Source organism: Bos mutus, chromosome 29 (genome assembly GCF_027580195.1).
Source record: "Bos mutus isolate GX-2022 chromosome 29, NWIPB_WYAK_1.1, whole genome shotgun sequence".
NCBI lineage: Eukaryota > Metazoa > Chordata > Mammalia > Artiodactyla > Bovidae > Bos > Bos mutus.
Window position 1 is genome coordinate 28,811,220 of NC_091645.1, and position 18,690 is coordinate 28,829,909.

The 18,690-nt window shown below is 47.6% G+C and overlaps 1 pseudogene; it reads right to left on the reverse strand.

Annotated features, from left to right (window-relative positions):
- Positions 1-11,506: 11,506 nt before the first annotated feature.
- Positions 11,507-11,622, reverse strand: LOC138986278 (U2 spliceosomal RNA; annotated as a pseudogene).
- Between the last annotated feature and the right edge of the window lie 7,068 nt (positions 11,623-18,690).

An 18,690-nucleotide genomic window follows, 5' to 3' on the forward strand; every position in this document is an offset into this window, starting at 1 on the left:
TCTTACTTCTGTTCTTTATCATGTTTTTTTGCAAAGCTTGATAAGAAATACAGCAGAGCCCCTGCTCCAGCCAGTTCCTTCTTCAACTCCTTTTAACTGATTCATTACTTTCGTATTGTTAAGTAGCAAGATTATACCACTACTTTTAATTTTTCAATGTTAGGCATTTCTTAAAAATTTTAACATAGGCATTGCTTTATTCCCCATTATGGAAGAAAAGGATTTATCCGTCTTTGGCCAAATCCCCCTGCCCTGGTCATACACCCACACATGTTTTCTGACCCACTCAGCCTGCCTTTTCCCAGTATAACTGGATCATGTTTTGGGTTATATCAACATTCAATATTTACCTTATTATGAATATATAAACACTATTCACAGCCAAGTCATAAGTACATAATGATTGTTTTCCTTTTTTCTGCTAAATTTTTCTCTTCGTGTTAAAAATGCTTTTGGTTTGTTTGCTGAGATGTTTTATGTTCTATGTGTTTGTCACTTACTTAGTTCAAACTCTTCCCACATTGAGTGTTGCTCCTCATGTATCTCAAATGCTGAAACTTAGGTATTTTATCCATCTCATTTCCTTTTTTTTTTAATTTTTAAAAGTATGTATTTATTTACTTGGCTGTGCCGGGTCTCGCAGCACATGGGGTCTTCAGTCTCCGGTGCAGCATGTGAAATTTTTAGTTGTGGCGTGCAAACTCGACCTGCAGCATGTAGGATCCAGTTCCCTGACCAGGGATCGAACCAGCACCCTCTGAATTGGAAGCATGGAGTTTTCGTCACTAGGCCACCAGGGAAGTAAGTCTCCCTTTGGAAAACTCTTGATGTCATCTGGTAATATTTCTCGGCTGCTGCTGCTGCTAAGTCGCTTCGGTTGTGTCTGACTCTGTGCGACCCCATAGATGGCAGCCTACCAGGCTCCCCGTCCCTAGGATTCTCCAGGCAAGAGTACTGGAGTGGGGTGCCATTGCCTTCTCTGGATAATATTTCTCAGAAAAACTTTATTTGGTCTCCTCCCTGAAGAGGATAAGCCTGGCTTTCGCCATTTATGGGGAAAAGGCTGGTGGTCTCCACATTCAGTCTGTAACCAGGCACTTAGTTCCCATGTGTTCATGTACCTCTGATTGTGCATGGTATGCCTCAGACTAGAAACTATCTGTTTGATCTCTTCTCTAGAGAGGTCCAGTCTTTGCTAGGGATGGGAACGTGGAGTAGGGGAAAGGATCTGGGGCTCATCAGCTCTTTGAACAAAAAATTTTTTATAAGCTGACATTTAGAAAAATAATTTATTTGTGGCTGCACTGGGTCTTTATCGCTGTGCACGGGTTTTCCTAGTTGCAGCAAGAGGGGGCTCCTTGCTGGTTGCAGTGCACAGGCTTTGCATTTTGATGACTTCTCTCCTTGAAGACCATGGAACCTAGGCATGTGGGCTTCAGCGGTTGTGGTGCTCGGGCTTAGTTGCTCCACAGCCTGTGGGATCTTCCCGGAACAGGGATCGAACCCATGTTCCCTGCATTGGCATGTGGATTCCAATCATTGGACCACCAGAGAAGTGCTTGAGCCAACTTTTAATCCCCTTGTTTTCAGTGCTGACTTTGCCCTCTCCTTTCTAGAATTATCTTCTATCACTAATTCCTGAGTCTTTGGGAGTTCTGAGGTACAATTTGCAGTGTTCGTGTCTCAGGATTTAACTTTCTCCATCCTGCTTAGACCATTTCCACATATTAATGTGGTATTTATTAAATGTGCTTTCTAGCCTCCAAAATTGTGTTGCTATTGTCTCCTTTCCCATGTCTTTGTGGGTTTATACTTTTGTTTGTTTATTTGTATCCTTTAATCTTTGTTTTAGTGGGATTTGAGGAGGAATGAAGTTAATGTGTTCAACCTGGCATCTTTAACCAGGAGTTCAAGTCTATGCTTGGATATGATCTCCACTGTTCTATCCTGCCTGCCGAGACACAGCCATAGTAATGATGATGATGGTGAAGATGATAAGACAATTATTCAGCTTTTATGATCTGTCAGATACTATTTTAAGCTTATGCTGCTGCTGCTGCTAAGTCGCTTCAGTTGTGTCCGACTCTGTGCGACCCCATAGACGGCAGCCCACCAGGCTCCCCCGTCCCTGGGATTCTCCAGGCAAGAACACTGGAGTGGGTTGCCATTTCCTTTTCCAATGCATGAAAGTGAATTAAGCTAATGAACAGTAACCATATACTAGTTGGGTCACTGTGAAAACTTGATGGTCCCTTAATTTTTGGCTTCACCTCTACCAGCTATGTAACTAACTTCTCTCTGCCTCAGCACCTATCTGCCTTTCAGGGCTGTCTTGCAGATTACGTAATATAAGACATAATGTTCTCAGCACGGTGTCTTCAAGTAGCAAGTATTCAGAAAACAAAAAATGCACTAGGATAGAGAAAACGGAAGGACTGTCCCCACAAGAAGTCGTGTGTGTGTGTGTGTGTCTGTGTCTGTGTCTGTGTGTGTGTCCTGGAGACAGACCCCAGGGTGGGGGATGTTCCGAGGCCCCAGGAACCACCCGAGATTTCCAAGTCTCCACATGTGCCCCCTCCCCCTGTGACTGGCCCTTTCTCTGTCTCTCTCTAGCTCTGCCTTTTTTCTTCACCATCCTCCTGTCCATGTCCCAACCCTTCTGTTAATATCTTGCTTTGTCTTTGTGTATTTGCTCATTCAACCCACATGGAAGCCCTGTAAGGCAAGCATTTCTATCCTCCTTTGCAAATAGGGAAACTGAGGTGGAGAAGAGCCATGGCCAGCGTCACACAGTGTGGTACCCAGGGCCCGTGCTCTTCACCCAGGCTGGCCTTAATTTTCCCAGAGCTGCCTTGTCTGTATTTTAGATCATCCTTTCTTCTGCCACCAAACCTACTGACCACTTTGTTTTCATTCTCCTTAGGTTATTTCCTTCTCCACGAGCCTTTCTCATGCACGAACTTCTTGTCTCATCACTTTGTCTCATTTCTTGCTCCCAGGGGAGTTTTCCAACACGTCTTGGGCTCAGAAGCCTAATATGTAAAAGTGGGGCTTGGCAGGGCTACAGGAAGTCCTCCTCAGAGTCCAGACCAAAAACCACACACACACACACACACACACACACACACACAGACCCACTGCCCTCAGGCAGCTGTCTCACGCACCTCACTAGGCCGAGAAGTCTCTGCTCCCGGTCACACGTGGGTAGCCCTCGTGATTCTGCACATCAGCTAGGATCAGGTTTGATGTCTGCTTGCCTCGTCTTGTGGTTCCCGCATGTGCTTGAAGACCACTGCCATTCTCCTGCGGTCGTCTCTCCCACCACTTGGTGACTGAGAAATTGATCTCCTCTGGGGAGAGCCCTGGCAACAGACCATCCAGCCGCCCCCTCTTCTTTGGGGTGACTGGCCTACGGGATCGTTGTCAACCAGAATCTCTGTCTCCACTCTCAGTAAACACCTTCTCCTGATCCGAGCTCCCCAGGGGTCTCCTCTCTGCAGCTACTCCCCTGTCCTTTAGCAGATTGTGTTAATTCCCTTTACTGGCTGTAGGGATGAGGCACAGAGGGGCGGGAGAAAAAGATCTCCTATGGACTCAGCTTTCCATATATGACTTACTCATGGACTCCTCGCCTTGAACCTCATTTTATAGTATGAGAAACCGAAGCCCAGAAAGGCTCATGAAGAAAATGTTCCTAAGGGCTGTAAGGTGATACAGCCAGAAAATGCTAGAACTGGAATTCCTCTCATCCTTGATTTCAGAGGAAGTGAGACGATAAAGAGAGATCAGGAGGGAAGCTTCTGATGTGGACACTCAGAGGGTACTTGGAGAAAGAGGGCTGGTGGAGACCTCAGACCACATTCGCCTGAACAGACATTGTAAGTCTGAGCACTGTGAATGTGGGAGGGGCAGTGGGAGTGGGGAGATGCCCAGCCATGGGGATCTGGACTGGGGGCTTCTGCTGCTATCAGGACCTGAGCATCTGATGCCTAGCAGGACCCCAGATCTCTCTGTCTGTCCCCCAGTGCTGGCACAGGCTCTGGAGTTAGGAGTCAGCACAGGCAACCCTGGCTGCTGAGGGCTCAGTGTCAGCGGCATCCAGGAGCACGGAAGAGGGTGGGCTGAGCTGCCCACGCTCCCCACGTGGGCCGGGGCCTCCATGCAGTAGACAGACGGCCCTGGCCTCCGAAAGGCAGCCGCTCCAAAGGCTGCATTGTTCTCTGGTTCTTCCTCTGGGACTCCAGGACCAGGACGAGGGAAAAGGGCATTTGGGCAGGAACCTGGTTTACATTTCAGATAGAGACTCTAATTGATTCAGACCTGAGCCTCTTCATTTCTCATTATCCCTGGAGCCACTGAGTTCCTTTCATGTTCCTGGAGACCTAGGCTTCTCCCTCTCCAGCAAGACACTGGGTTAATCCATTCCTAGCATTTAGATGTAAACATGTGTCCCCAGGCCAGTGTTTGCTGGCAAAGGAGGGGTGGTGGGCAAAACCTGAAAACATCAGCAAGTTACAGAATCAACAACCACTCTGTTCCTCCACTTCAGGCTCCCTCCTTGCTCCCGGGCCTGCCCCTGGTGCCGTCTGGACTGGATCCCCGTGGGTTCCCACCACCTCCGTCCTTGCTGCTAGACTGGACAGATAATGAAAGAAGGCCACCTCCTCGGCAGTTTGAACATCAGGCTCTTATTTTTTTGTGTTTTGTGCAAGTCATTTAATTTCTTTGTCCTCCATCTTCCTTACAGACTATGAGCATTGGACCTTTTCCTTCCTGTGTATATTCATTTTTTTTTTTTTTTAATACAAAAGCAGTGCATACCTTTGGGCTTCCCAGGTGGCTCAGTGGTAAAGAATCTGCCTGTCAATGCAGGAGACATGGATTGGATCGGGATTGGGTCAGGAAGATCCTTTGGAAAAGGAAATGGCAAGCCACTCCAGTATTCTTGCCTGGGAAATCCATGGACAGAGGAGCCTGGCAGGCTATAGTCCATGGGGTCACAAAAGAGTTGGACACAAGTTAGTAACTAAACAACAACAATATATATCTTTGGTAAAAGAATTTTTAAAAATATGTACATATATAAAGGTCATCCTCTTTGACAGTTTGGTACAAAGTTTTACCAACTTTTTAAAAGTAAATTTTAAATACATAAATATATATATATTGCTTTGTTATACATAAATACCATATACAGACTGTTCTGAAACATGTTTTACTTAATATACTATGGAGATTTTCCATCCAAAGATGTACAGCTCTTCTTCAATCTTTTTAACAGCTGCATAGAATTCCATAAGAGGTACCATAATTTATTCACCAATTTCCCTGTCAGTAGACAACAGAATGTGTCTAAATGCCATCAGATCAGATCAGATCAGTCGCTCAGTCGTGTCCAACTCTTTGCAACCCCATGAATCGCAGCACGCCAGGCCTCCCTATCCATCACCAACTCCCGGAGTTCACTCAGACTCACATCCATCGAGTCAGTGATGCCATCCAGCCATCTCATCCTCTGTTGTCCCCTTCTCCTCCTGCCCCAAATCCTTCCCAGCATCAGGGTCTTTTCCAATGAATCAACTCTTCTCATGAGGTGGCCAAAGTACTGCAGTTTCAGCTTTAGCATCATTCCTTCCAAAGAAATCCCAAGGCTGATCTCCTTCAGAATGGACTGGTTGGATCTCGTTGCAGTCCAAGGGACTCTCAAGAGTCTTCTCCAATACCACAATTCAAAAGCATCAATTCTTCGGTGCTCAGCCTTCTTCACAGTCCAACTCTCACATCCATACATGACCACAGGAAAAACTATAGCCTTGACTAGATGAAACTTTGTTGGCAAAGTAATGTCTCTGCTTTTGAGTATGCTATCTAGGTTGGTCATAACTTTCCTTCCAAGGAGTAAGCGTCTTTTAATTTCATAGCTGCAGTCACCATCTGCAGTGATTTTGGAGCCCATAAAAATAAAGTCTGACACTGTTTCCACTGTTTCCCCATCTATTTCCCATAAAGTGATGGGACCAGATGCCATGATCTTCATTTTCTGAATGTTGAGCTTTAAGCACACTTTTTCACTCTCCTCTTTCACTTTCATCAAGAGGCTTTTGAGTTCCTCTTCACTTTCTGCCATAAGGCTGGTGTCATCTGCATATCTGAAGTGATTGATATTTCTCCCGGCAATCTTGATTCCAGCTTGTGTTTCTTCCAGTCCAGCGTTTCTCATGATGTACTCTGCATATAAGTTAAATAAACAGGGTGACAATATACAGCCTTGACAAACTCCTTTTCCTATTTGGAACCAGTCTGTTGTTCCATGTCCAGTTCTAACTGTTGCTTCCTGACCTGCATACAAATTTCTCAAGAGGCAGATCAGGTGGTCTGGTATTCCCATCTCTTTCAGAATTTTCCACAGTTTATTGTGATCCACACAGTCAAAGGCTTTGGCACAGTCAATAAAGCAGAAATAGATGATTTTCTGGAACTCTCTTGCTTTTTCCATGATCCAGAGGATGTTGGCAATTTGATCTCTGGTTCCTCTGCCTTTTCTAAAACCAGCTTGAGCATCAGGAAGTTCACAGTTCGCATATTGTTGAAGCCTGGCTTGGAGAATTTTGAGAATTACTTTACTAGCGTGTGAGATGAGTGCAATTGTGCAGTAGTTTGAGCATTCTTTGGCATTGCCTTTCTTTGGGATTGGAATGAAAACTGACCTTTTCCAGTCCTGTGGCCACTGCTGAGTTTTCCAAATTTGCTGGCATATTGAGTGCAGCACTTTCACAGCATCATCTTTCAGGATTTGGAATAGTTCAACTGGAATTCCATCACCTCCACTAGCTTTGTTTGTAGTGATGCTTTCTAAGGCCCACTTGACTTCACATTCCAGGATGTCTGGCTCTAGGTGAGTGATCACACCATCGTGATTATCTGGGTCGTGAAGATCTTTTTTGTATAGTTCTTCTGTGTATTCTTGCCATCTCTTCTTAATATCTTCTGCTTCTGTTAAATCCATACCATTTCTGTCCTTTATTGAGCTCATCTTTGCATGAAATGTTCCTTTGGTATCTCTGATTTTCTTGAAGAGATCCCTAGTCTTTCCCATTCTGTTGTTTTCCTCTATTTCTTTGCATTGATCACTGAAAAAGGCTTTCTTATCTCTTCTTGCTATTCTTTGGAACTCTGCATTCAGATGTTTATATCTTTCCTTTTCTCCTTTGCTTTTTGCTTCTCTTCTTTTCACAGCTATTTGTAAGCCCTCCCCAGACAGCCATTTTGCTTTTTTGCATTTCTTTTCTATGGGAATGGTCTTGATCCCTGTCTCCTGTACAATGTCACGAACCTCATTCCATAGTTCATCAGGCATTCTATCTATCAGATCTAGGCCCTTAAATCTATTTCTCACTTCCACTGTATAATCATAAAGGATTTGATTTAGGTCATACCTGAATGGTCTAGTGGTTTTCCCTACTTTCTTCAATGAGCTTGCTTTGTAGTAGACTTGATACAGGGTGATTGCCCAGCTGGGGGTTCACACAGAGGCTAGTTATGTGATTACCCTCTGTCTTGGAGAACCATTCTCCATCCTTTAACCTATTGTCCAAATACATGCAGGGTCATACTGGCTTCAGGGTCCTAGGGTGGTGAGCATCCATCAAGCTGGACCAGCGTAGAGTCCATTCCCAGGATCCTTCACACCAACCTCATCCAGGAGAGAGAAGCCTTGTTTTCTTTCTGGTTAGGAAGCCTGAATGACAAAAACCGAGGAGCTGCCAGGGGGCCTGAGTGAATGAAACCAATACACAGAACGGGAGAAATAAGGAACTCTTCCTTCCTTCCTTTTTAAAAAAGCATAGGGCATTTTGGCCATGGTAGAGATTTCATTTATTTATTTTGGTCGGAATACACGGTATGTGGGATATTAGTTCCCCGACCAGGGTCGAACCTGTGCCCCTTGCAGTGGAAGTACAAAGTCTTGACCACTGGACCACCAGCGAAGTCCCCACTTCCTTTCTTCTTCACCAAAGGTCTGGATCACTTCTAAGGTCCCCCAGCCTCTTACATTCTATGACTCTGGGAGGGGAACTTTGGAGGGGACACCAGAACTTCTCCCGGGCTTCCTTTCTGCTCCATCGAAGTCTCCTTCTTCTGACCCCCCGCCCCCACCACCGCCAGCTGGGAGCCCCTGAAGCCTTGGCAAACCCTCTTCTCCTCTGTCCTTGTCTCTTGGGTCTTCCCATTGCAGAGTCTCCAGGGTCTGCTCACGGGAATGGGATCTGTAACACAAGAATAGACTCCTTTGAGGGGCATCATTTGAAAACTGCCATCAGTTACTTATATGTCAGTGCAGTTTTCAGGTCTTTTCATAAGAGCAAGTATAAGGCAGGAAGATCAAGAGAACCGTGGGCACATTCGATCAGTCAGCAAGCATTTACTAAGCACTGCCAGAGCTCCAGACATTGGGGAGAGAAAGTTTCAAGCTCCTGGTCCCCACATTGTGGGCTCCTTTAACCACTGGCTCCCTGGTAGCTTCTCCGTCTCCACTCCTGCCGTCTCTTGAGGCAACTGGATCATCCATACGAGCACTCCCTCTCATATCCTTTAACCTCTTGCCTCCAGAACTCCTACCACCTCTGTTCCTTCTTCCCTACCTGCATAAGATGAGGGCAAGAGTACCTACTTCGTAGGGTTCTCAGGATCAAATGATCTAGTGTGTATGGATGTGCTTTGTGAACACTGAAGCACCCAGGTTGCTAATACCCAGGAAGAGAGGAACTGCAGGAGGGGTGGGGGCAGAGGGTAATTGGGAGGGCAGAGAAGGGTAGGCCCAGAGGACCCCACACTGGTGGAACTGGGCTGGCAGGGAGAGGTGAAGAGCTTTGGAATGCAGAAAGCATTCAACAGTCAGCTCAGGGGTCAGCACCCGCCTCCAACCCCAACATTATTTATCTCCCTGAAAAGGGTAGCCTCAAGAGGCTTCTAGAACCTGTCTTCAGCAGCGGCTGCGGAGGCCTGGCAGCCTCTCCTGTGGGACATCTGTCTGTCTGTCTGTCTGTGCATCCATCTCGCAAACCCCTGAGGAGCAGGCAGGAGGCTCGGCCAAGCTCCCCCTCCCCGCCCACCCTCCAGGGCCTATTTCTCAGACTTCCTGAGACTGGTGATCGATGGAGACGGACAAGGACATGCGAGCACCTGGGAGCGCTGTTGGGGCTGGGGTGTCTGCATCTGGACTTTTCACTCTCCACCCCACCACCACCACCACCACCGCAGAGGGCCACCATGGGGCAGTGGGGCCAGACAGCTCCGGGATGCGGGGCTCCCCAGAGGCAGGGCTGGGATATCAAAGCTGGAAGCGCGGGCCCTGTCCACTGGCTTTGTGAGCCCGCTCCCATTGCGGCAGGAACGCCTGGCTGTACAAACTGCATTCGTGCCGCACTCCCAACCTGCATTCCTGATTGGTCACGGCCTGGCCCCAGCTGCATTCCTGGGCTAGAGGAGGCAGAGGGGCCTGGCCTCTTTGTTCTTCCCAAATCAGGGCTCAGAACCATGACAGGCTGATCACATTACCCTGCTGAGGTCAGCCTGGCAGGAATGACCCCTCCTTCTCCTCCCCCACCTTATCAAGACAGAACTGGCTGCCCCACACCACCTAGCTCCCTTACCTGGGTCCTTATAACAGGCTCCAGGGGGTCTTGGCTGAGGAAGGAAAACCTCCCAAACCACAGCTCTGCAGCCTCCTTCCAAGGTCAGATGCTGGGAGTGCTGCCCAGATGCTCATTCCAGGGCTTGTCCGATTCTGGGCCATCTCTGAGGGCTGCAGCTGCTCTGGGTGGGTCTCGCTGTCCTCGTTGTTGCTGGACCCTTCAGAACCCACATGTACCTGGTAACATTTAAGATCTGTGCTCTGCATCAGAACGAGCCCAGCTTTCAGAATTACTGTAGTTTAGATGCTATTCTGTTACAAGCCCCATTTGAACCACTGCCCACTTTACCTGAGTAAATTCTTACCATCTCCCTTCTCATTCTACTAAGCCTGGTTGCAAAAATGCAAGCTTTGACATCTGGCCTGGTTGATTTGATATCCTGGCTCTGCCACTGACTTGGTGTGTGACTTTGTGTGACTTCGTGACTTTGACTTTGGTGATGACTTACTTAACCTCTCTGGGCCTCAGTTTCCTCATTTGCAAAACTAGAAGATTTAACTGAAGATTTAAAGAGATGTTGTGTGATACGTTTCTGGCACATTGTGGACACATGACAAATGTGACTTTTCCTGCTGTTTTCCATCTCCCTGGAAGGAGTGACCTCAAGCTGAGTCTTCACGAGGTAGCTAATACCCTTTCCTCCTTTCTCTGAATTCCTGAAGCCTCAAGGGTGAGGGCCAAGCTCTCTGGAGACGGGCTAGACACAAATTATCCTGCGTTGTGCTGAACAGTTTTCTGTGTCAGTCTTCGTCTCCCCAGAGAGCTTGCTGGCATTCCAGGGAAGACCTTTTACTTTGTTATTCCTTTAACAAATATGTGCTGGAAAAGAGCTGCACTGGGCCCACCGGGACTGAGCAGTGGGGAAGCCAGTCGAGTTTCCTGCTCTCACGACGAAGCTCCAATCCATCCCATGAGGAGTTGCAATATGTTTTCCCCGGATGCAGTCGCTGCTGTGATGGGAAAGGACAGCCACCATGAGAACATTACAGGGAGTTCGGGGGCTTTGGGAAGCCTCCTCTGAGGAAATGACATTTAAGCTCAGATCTGAAACCTGGCAGGGATAAGGGGGAGGAATACAGTCCTGGCTGAGAACGGAAGCGCAGCTGTGAGATGGTGGCGGACTTCGCAGCCCCATAAGGAAGCTGCATTGTGTTCTAAGTGAAATAAGAAGCCATGGTGAGGCTTTGAGCAGAGGAATAGCATAATCCCATGTCACTGGGTACAGAAAAGAAAAGACGTGGGGTGGAGGGTGGTGGCCAGAATGGAAAATGGTGGGATTTCTCAGGCTGCTTGAACAGCTGTCCAGGTTGGGGGTGCAATATCTTTTTTTTTCCCCCTCCTTTTTTTTTCATTGTTTTTTCTTTTTAAAAAAATTTATTTATTTTTGGCCATGCTGGGTCTTCATTGCTGCTCGGGCTCTCTCTAGTTGCGGTATGTGGGCTTCTCCTGTTTGAGAGCACGGGCTCTCTGGCACATGGGCTCAGTAGTTGGAACTCACAGGCTCTAGAGTTCAAACTCAGTAGTTGGGGCACGCAGGCTTAGTTGCCCCCAGGCAAGTGGAATCCATCAAACTCATTTTCCCTGCATTGGCTGACAGATTCTTTTTTTTTTATTCCCCAGAGGGGGTGCACCATTCCTGGAAGTATTGCAATACCAGGTTGATGTGTGGAGTGTCTGGAGCAAGCTTCTACTCCAAATCCCTGCTCCAGTTCAGTTCAGTTCAGTTCAGTTCAGCTGCTCAGTCGTTTTCCGACTTTGTGCAACCCCATGGACTGCAGGATGCCAGGCTTCCCTGTCCATCATCAACTCCTGGAGCCTGCTCCAAAAATCCATTTAATATATTGTCCTCGGATAGAGGATGTATCAGATATTAAAATGATAAGAACAGACGCTACACTTGATCTTAGCCAAAAGGCTGAGAAGCTATGGAAGACAGATTCTTAACCACTGGACCATGAGGAAAGTCCTTTCTTTTCTCTTTTCTGGCATCCAGTCCAATCACTTTATGGCAAATAGAAGGGGGAAAAGTGGAAGTAGTGACAGATTTTATTTTCTTGGGTTCCAAAGTTACTGCAATGGTGACTGCAACCCTGAAATTAAAAGACACTTGCTCCTTGGAGGGAAAGCTATGACAAATCTAGACAATGTACTAAGAAGCAGAGACATCACTTTGATGACAAAGGTCTGTATAGTCAAAGCTATAGTTTTTCCAGTAGTCATGTATGGATGTGAGAGTTGGTCCATAAAGAAGGCTGAGCACCAAAGAAGTGATGCTTTCTAATTGTGGTTCTGGAGAAGACTCTTGAGAGTTTGTTGGACTGCGAGGAGATCAAACCAGTCAATCCTAAAGGAAATCAACCCTGAGTATTCATTGGAAGGACTGTTCCTGAAGTTGAAGCTATAATACTTTGGCCACCTGGTGGGAAGAGCTGGCTCAATGAAAAAGGCCCTAATGCTGGGAAAGATTGAAGGCAAAGGGAGAAGGGAATGGTAGAGGATGAGACGGTTATATAGAATCACAGAGTCAATGAACATGAATTTGAACAAACTCCAGGAGAGAGTGGAGGACAGAAGAGTCTGGCATGCTACAGTTGACGGGGTTACAAAAAGTCAGACACAACTTAGCAACTGAACAACACCAACAGGGAAATGGTAGCTTTATTGCTTTGCCAGGCAAAGGGAAACACACTGGGCTTCTGCCTGTAAAAACTATGTGTTCCCTGACATCTTTTTTAATCTTCATAGTTACCCTACTTTTACAAATGAAGAAACTGAGGCCCAGAGACGCTAAGTAAGTCATCCGAAGTCACACTGTAAGTCAGTGCAGAACCACCCTGAGGCAGTATTGTGGCCTGTGTCCCCCCAGACGCATATGTTGAAGCCCTACCTGCTCCCAACGTGAAGGTATTTGGAGGTGGGCCTTTGGGAGGTGATTAAAGTTGGATGAGGTCATGAGGCTGGGGTTTCCCATTTTGTGATCGGTGCCCTTATAAGAAGATATAGGAAAGCTCTCTCTCTCCATGTGCGTGCATTGAAAAAAGCCCATGTGGGGACATAGTGAGGAGGTGGCCATCGACAAGCCAGGAGGAAAGTCCTTGCCAGGGACCAAATTGACCAGCACCTTTATCTTGGACTTCCAGCATCCAGAATGGTGAGAAATAAGCTTCTACTGATTAAGCCATCCGGTCTATGGTATTTGATTATGGCAGCCCAAGCTAACACCAGAAGTAGGCTGGATATTGTCCTTTGTCCCTCCAAATCCATGTACTCCCAGATCACCCAGCCCTGGACCTTGAGGCCTGACTTGAAGGCCTGGGTCGGTGGCTCTTGTGCCCTCCAGCTTCCAGGTGGGTGCTGCCAATGGGAGGCCCTGGCCTGGGGAGAGTGTCAGCTCCCTCCCTGATCAGCCACCATGGGCTGGCTGAGGCTGTGATCTCTTCTAAAGGCCACAGAGCCTGCCAGGCAGCCCCTTCTATCACAGCAGGTCTTGCAGGGGTCTGGTCACTGCCTCTTTCCCTTGTCTCTTTAGAGTTCAGGTGGGTGAGGTCTTGAGATGTTGTCATTCATGTCCCTTAATCCTGCCAATAGTTATTTTTTTTTTTACCATATACATCTATTTATTCTTACGCAAATTCTCTTCCCATTTAAGTAATTATAGACTAGTGAGCAGCGTTCCCTGTGCTATGTAGTAGGTCCTTTTTGATTATCTATTTTAAATAGAGCAGTGTGTACATGTCCGTCCCAAACTCCCAGCCTACCCCTCTCCCTGAGCACCCCCTCTGGTAGCTGTAAGTTCCTTCTCTAAGTCTGTGAGTCTGTTTCTGTTCTGGAAATAAGTTCATTTGTATTTTTTTTTTTTTTTTTTGAGTCTGCATAGAAGCAATGCATTATCTGCCAATAGATTTTTCAGTAGTCCCTTCTGAAACTCTCAGTTACGCAGTTGCAATGAGCCATCTGTTCCTGCTGGGATCCTGACGTGTGAAAGGTCAGGAAAGCTTCCCAGAGGGGGGACATTTAAGTTGGGTTTCTGAAGGATGAACAGGAGTTAGCCTTATGACAGAAAATACATGATTTCTGTTAGACGTGTCTATAAACACTAAAACAGCTCACCAAAACTCCAAAACTGCCTCCCGGGACACTTGAAGCCTGGGAATGACCAGGTGGGAAATCACTGGCCTGGAGCCCCACAGGGCTGCACAGACCCCAGTTCAGGGAACGTGGGGAGAGAAAAGCTGGGGGCTGCGTCCAGTGGCGGTTGGTTTTCAGTCGCTCAGTCGCGTCCGACTCTTCACGACCCCCTGGACCGCAGCAAGCCGGGCTTCCCTTTCACCATTTCCTGGAGTTTGCTCAAACTCATGTCCACTGAGTCGATGCCATCCAACCATCTCATCTCACCCAGCGGGGTAGAGACCCTGTCACCCCACTTTGTGACTCTCCTGGGATGCCTGTGCTCTCAGAGAGTTGATGGGATGCTGGTGGAAATTATGCCTTGGGAAGGGACAGCCCGTGCATCCCCCACCCCCTCCTGTGGTCCATTAGGCTGAGGGGGACAGCTGCTTAAAAGATCAGGGTTCAGGACAAACAGGCCTACTTCCTTCTGCCTGCAATCCTGGGCCTTGGGACACCTGCCCAAGGTCCACTCTATCCCAACCCTCTGGCCCGGCTGTGGGTCTGTCGTGCTCCTCCCTCCCTCCAGTCCCTCTCCTGCTCCCTGTCACCTCCGATTAGACAACGCCTGTTTGTGTTCTTCAGAATCAGGCCTTCCCACCAGCTTGATCCTGCACCTGCCCAAGCCTACCCCTCCACCAGCTTCCATCTTCAATGTCCCGCTGACCTCACCCTGTGTGTCTTTGTGACCTCGAACCCACCACTTACTCCGGCCCCTGGGTTCTGCCAGCTCCCTCCCTCTACCTCCTGACCCCCATCCCTCTGGTAGTTAGCCGTCTCCCCTGCCTTGAAGGGGACCACTGACTCCAGACCATCAGCTGCCATCTTCATCCTCGAAAGTGAAGGTAGCTCAGTTGTGTCTGACTCTTTGTGACCCCATGGACTGTCCATGGAATTCTCCAGGCCAGAATACTGGAGTGGGTAGCCTTTCCCTTCTCCAGGGGATCTTGCCAACCCAGGGATGGAACCCAGGTCTTCCACATGGCAGGTGGATTCTTTACCAACTGATCCTCCAATGAAGAGTCTAAAACTACCCCATATTATTATTCAATAATAACATAGCCACTGTTTTATTTTTCTGATGCTGGCACTGTGTGATGAGCCAGGCTTCAAAATCACCCCATCAGGCAGGTGTGGTCATGGCAGTAACTGAGAATCTGGGTAACTTTTCAGGCTGAGAAGCAGAAGAGGGAAGACTTAAATCCAGAGTTCTGTCTTAAAGTCCCGGCTCTTGCTGCTCGACACACCGCCTTGCTGTGTCTCTCCAGCGCTGCAGTTCTCTGTGGATGGGGTCCGTACTGGGCGGTGACCATGTATCCCACACCCTGTCTGGCAGTTCTGGGCACACATCATGCCCACTGTCGAGTAGCTGCAAAGACTATTTAATACTTGAAGCAGATCATGCTAGCCCTCTGCTCAGAAACTTCCACAGTCTTCCCTTCCCACCCAGGACACAAACCACGGTCATTTTGATGGCCTTCAAGGCTCATTCAGTCCTAAAGGATATCAACCCTGAATATTTATTGGAAGGACTGATGCTGAAGCTGCAGCTCCAATACTTTGGCCACCTGATGGGAAGAGCTGGCTCACTGGAAAAGACCCTGATGCTGGGAAAGATGGAGGTGGGGAGGAGAAGGGGTATACAGAGGATGAGATGGTTGGATGGCATCCTCGACTCAATGGACATAAGTTGGAGCAAACTCCAGGAGATAGTGGAGGGCAGAAAAGTCTGGGGTGCTGCAGCTCAAGGGGTCACAAAGAGTCAGACACAACTGAGAAGCTGACCAACAGCAAGGAGCTGATAGCATCCTGCTGCTAACAACCAGCAAGGAAACCAGATTCTGCATCTTACAACCACAAGGAACTGAACTCAGAAACTCAGAGGAGGAGGAGCGGGTACATCCCAGAGCTTCTGGAAAGGAATGCAGCCTGACCAACATCTTGATTGCAGTCTGTGAGACTCTAGGTAGGGGACCCCCATGAGTCACACGGGCTGAGTTCCGACCCACAGAACTTGGAGCTAAAGAATTTGTATTGTTTAAGCTGCTACCTGTGTTGCATGGCAATGGAAAAATAATACAATAAATATGTCCCAAATATTTCATGGGATGTACTTATACTAAACAATTATTATTGTTGACCTGTAAATCAATTTTAACTGGGTCTTCTGTAATTTTGTTCACTAAGCCCCAAAGCCCAGGTAGGTCACAAGGACAGATTATTTACAGCTGGGCTAAGGAGCCACTCAAGATTCCCCAGCAGGCACAGAGCTCCACAGTCTGGAAGTAGTCTGCACACCCCTTGCCACCAGGGCAAAAAGAGAGGTTTCTAGTTCTGCTTAGAGTCTGGACCTCTGACTCATCCTCAGAAATCTGGGGGCCTGGGAACATAATGAGGGGGAAAAAAATCACACCTTTATTTTCACAGTTCTCTAACTGAAACATGACATTGCTTTCAGTTAAGACTATCCATGGACTTCCCTGGCGGTGAATAAGAACCCGCCTGCCAATGCAGGGGACATGGGTTCGATCCTGAGTCTGGGAAGATTCCACATGCCTCGGGACAACCAAGCAAGGGATGCTATCAGCTCCTTGCTGTTGTTCAGCTTCTCCGTTGTGTCTGACTCTTTGTGACCCCATGAGCTGCAGCACCCCAGACTTTTCTGCCCTCCACTATCTCCTGCGCTCCAGGGCCTGTGCCCTGCAACCAGTGAAGCTGTGCGGTGGGAAGCCCGCGCACTGCAGTGAGGGCAGCCCCCGCTCACCATGACCAGAGAAAGCCACGCAGCAGTGAAAACCCAGCACAACCACCAGTCACACTGAAATATGGTGCTCAAAACGTGGAGACGTGTGACATAGTATTACATGTGCTTTTTATGAACACATTAAATAATAAGATCTAATAACTATCCTAATTTCAAAATGGCGATAGATGTAAAAATATTTCATGATATCAGAGAAAACTGCTGTGTGATTTCTCCTGATGGTAAAGTTGTGGATACCAATAACATGGATATTCTTTTTTTCAGTTAATTAATCAATTAACTTTGAAAAAAAATTAATCAACTAAAATAATATTAATTAACTAATTGAAAAGAGTTAATTGGTTTATCTAAGAGAATTACCTAAAAGAATTACTAAGAAGAAAATTAACCAACTAATTAAAAGAATATTCATTAGTTTAAAAGAAGAGTAATTAATTACCTAAAAATATTAATTAATTAACTAAAAAAAGAATGTCTGCGTTATCAAAACCCACAGCTTTGCCACCAATAGAAATCACACAGCAGTTTTCTCTGATATCATGAAATACTTTTGCATCCATCACCATTTTGAGACTACGATAGTTATTAGATCTTGCTATTTAATGTGTTCATAAAAAGCACATATAATACTATATCCCCTTTCTTCATGTCTTGACAACTATATTTCAGTGTAATTGGTTTCCTTTGTGAATCTATTCCATTTTTTATAAAAAACATTTTTCTGAGAAAGGCCTCTCAAGCTTTAACGGACTGTGCCCAGGGCAAAAAAAAAAAAGTCAGACCTTGGTAGAAGCACTTTTTTATAACGCAAAAGATGTCAGAATATCAGAAAGCCTGGGTTCAAATCCTGGCTCTAATGCTTGATCGTTATGGCAATGAGGACCTTTACTTAACCTTTCTGAGCTTCAGTTTCCTCACCTGTAACACTGAATTATTGGGAGAATTTAAGAAATAATATACACAAGCCACATCGCTCAGGCCAGCCCTCAGGAGATGAATGCTAGTCATTCAGCATTAGTCACTCAGTCGTGTCTGACTCTTTGTGACCCCATGGACTGTAGCCCACCAGGCTCCTCTGTCTGTGGGATTCTCCAGGCAAGAACACTGGAGTGGGTTGCCATTTTCTTCTCTGTGCTGCTGCTGCTGCTGCTGCTAAGTCGCTGCAGTCGTGTCCGACTCTGTGCTAGTCATTACTATTAACAATAATTACGGCCAATAACTAATCCTAGCTTCACTGGGGGCTCCCCAGGTGGCGCTAGTGGTAAAGAGCCCCCTGCAGGTGCAGGAGATGTAAAAAGATGTGGGTTTGATCCCCATGTCAGGATTATCCCCTGGAGGAGGAAGTGGTAACCCACTCCAGTATTCTTGCCTGGAGAATCCCATGGACAGAGGAGCCTGGCAGGTTACGGTCCATGAGGTCACACAGACTCAGACAAAACTGAAGCAACTTAGCATGCATGCACAGCTTCATTTGTTTCTCTTTTCCTCATGTCTCTGCAGAGCTGCCCCTGGGCTCCAGCAGGGACTGTGGCTTCCTGAGGCCTCTGAAGGCTTTGCCCTATGTGGTTGCAGCCCCGTCCTGGGTCCCGCAAACCCCATCCCTGGCCCAGCCTGCAGGTCCCCACTGCTATCTACCCACGACTCCAGCAAATAGGACAAAAATGCACATCCACCCTGTGGTGATGACATAGTGCCATTTGCTAATGAGAAACAAGTGGCCTGCTGTGCTCCGTGCGGAGGGAGGGGGACAGACTCCCACCGCAGCCCAAAGCCACATTGCTGAGGTGGCACAGGCTGACCCATCCGGAAGGTGCCAGGGCTTCTCGGCCTGGATGTCTCCTTCCACCCCGAGGTCCCCGACCACGCCCTGTCCTCTGCACCCACGCCACAGCCCTTCCTGTGCTGGGGCACCGGACCCGCCCTGGGCGTGGGCAGGACAGCAGCCAGGCGTGAGTCACTGGGAGGGGACAGCTGGGTCCTGAGCTGTGGTCTCTGTGGGGAAGACCTAGAGGAGGGGTGCAAGCTCCTGCCTCCCACCCAAATCCCTGTGGCCCCATGTGGGGT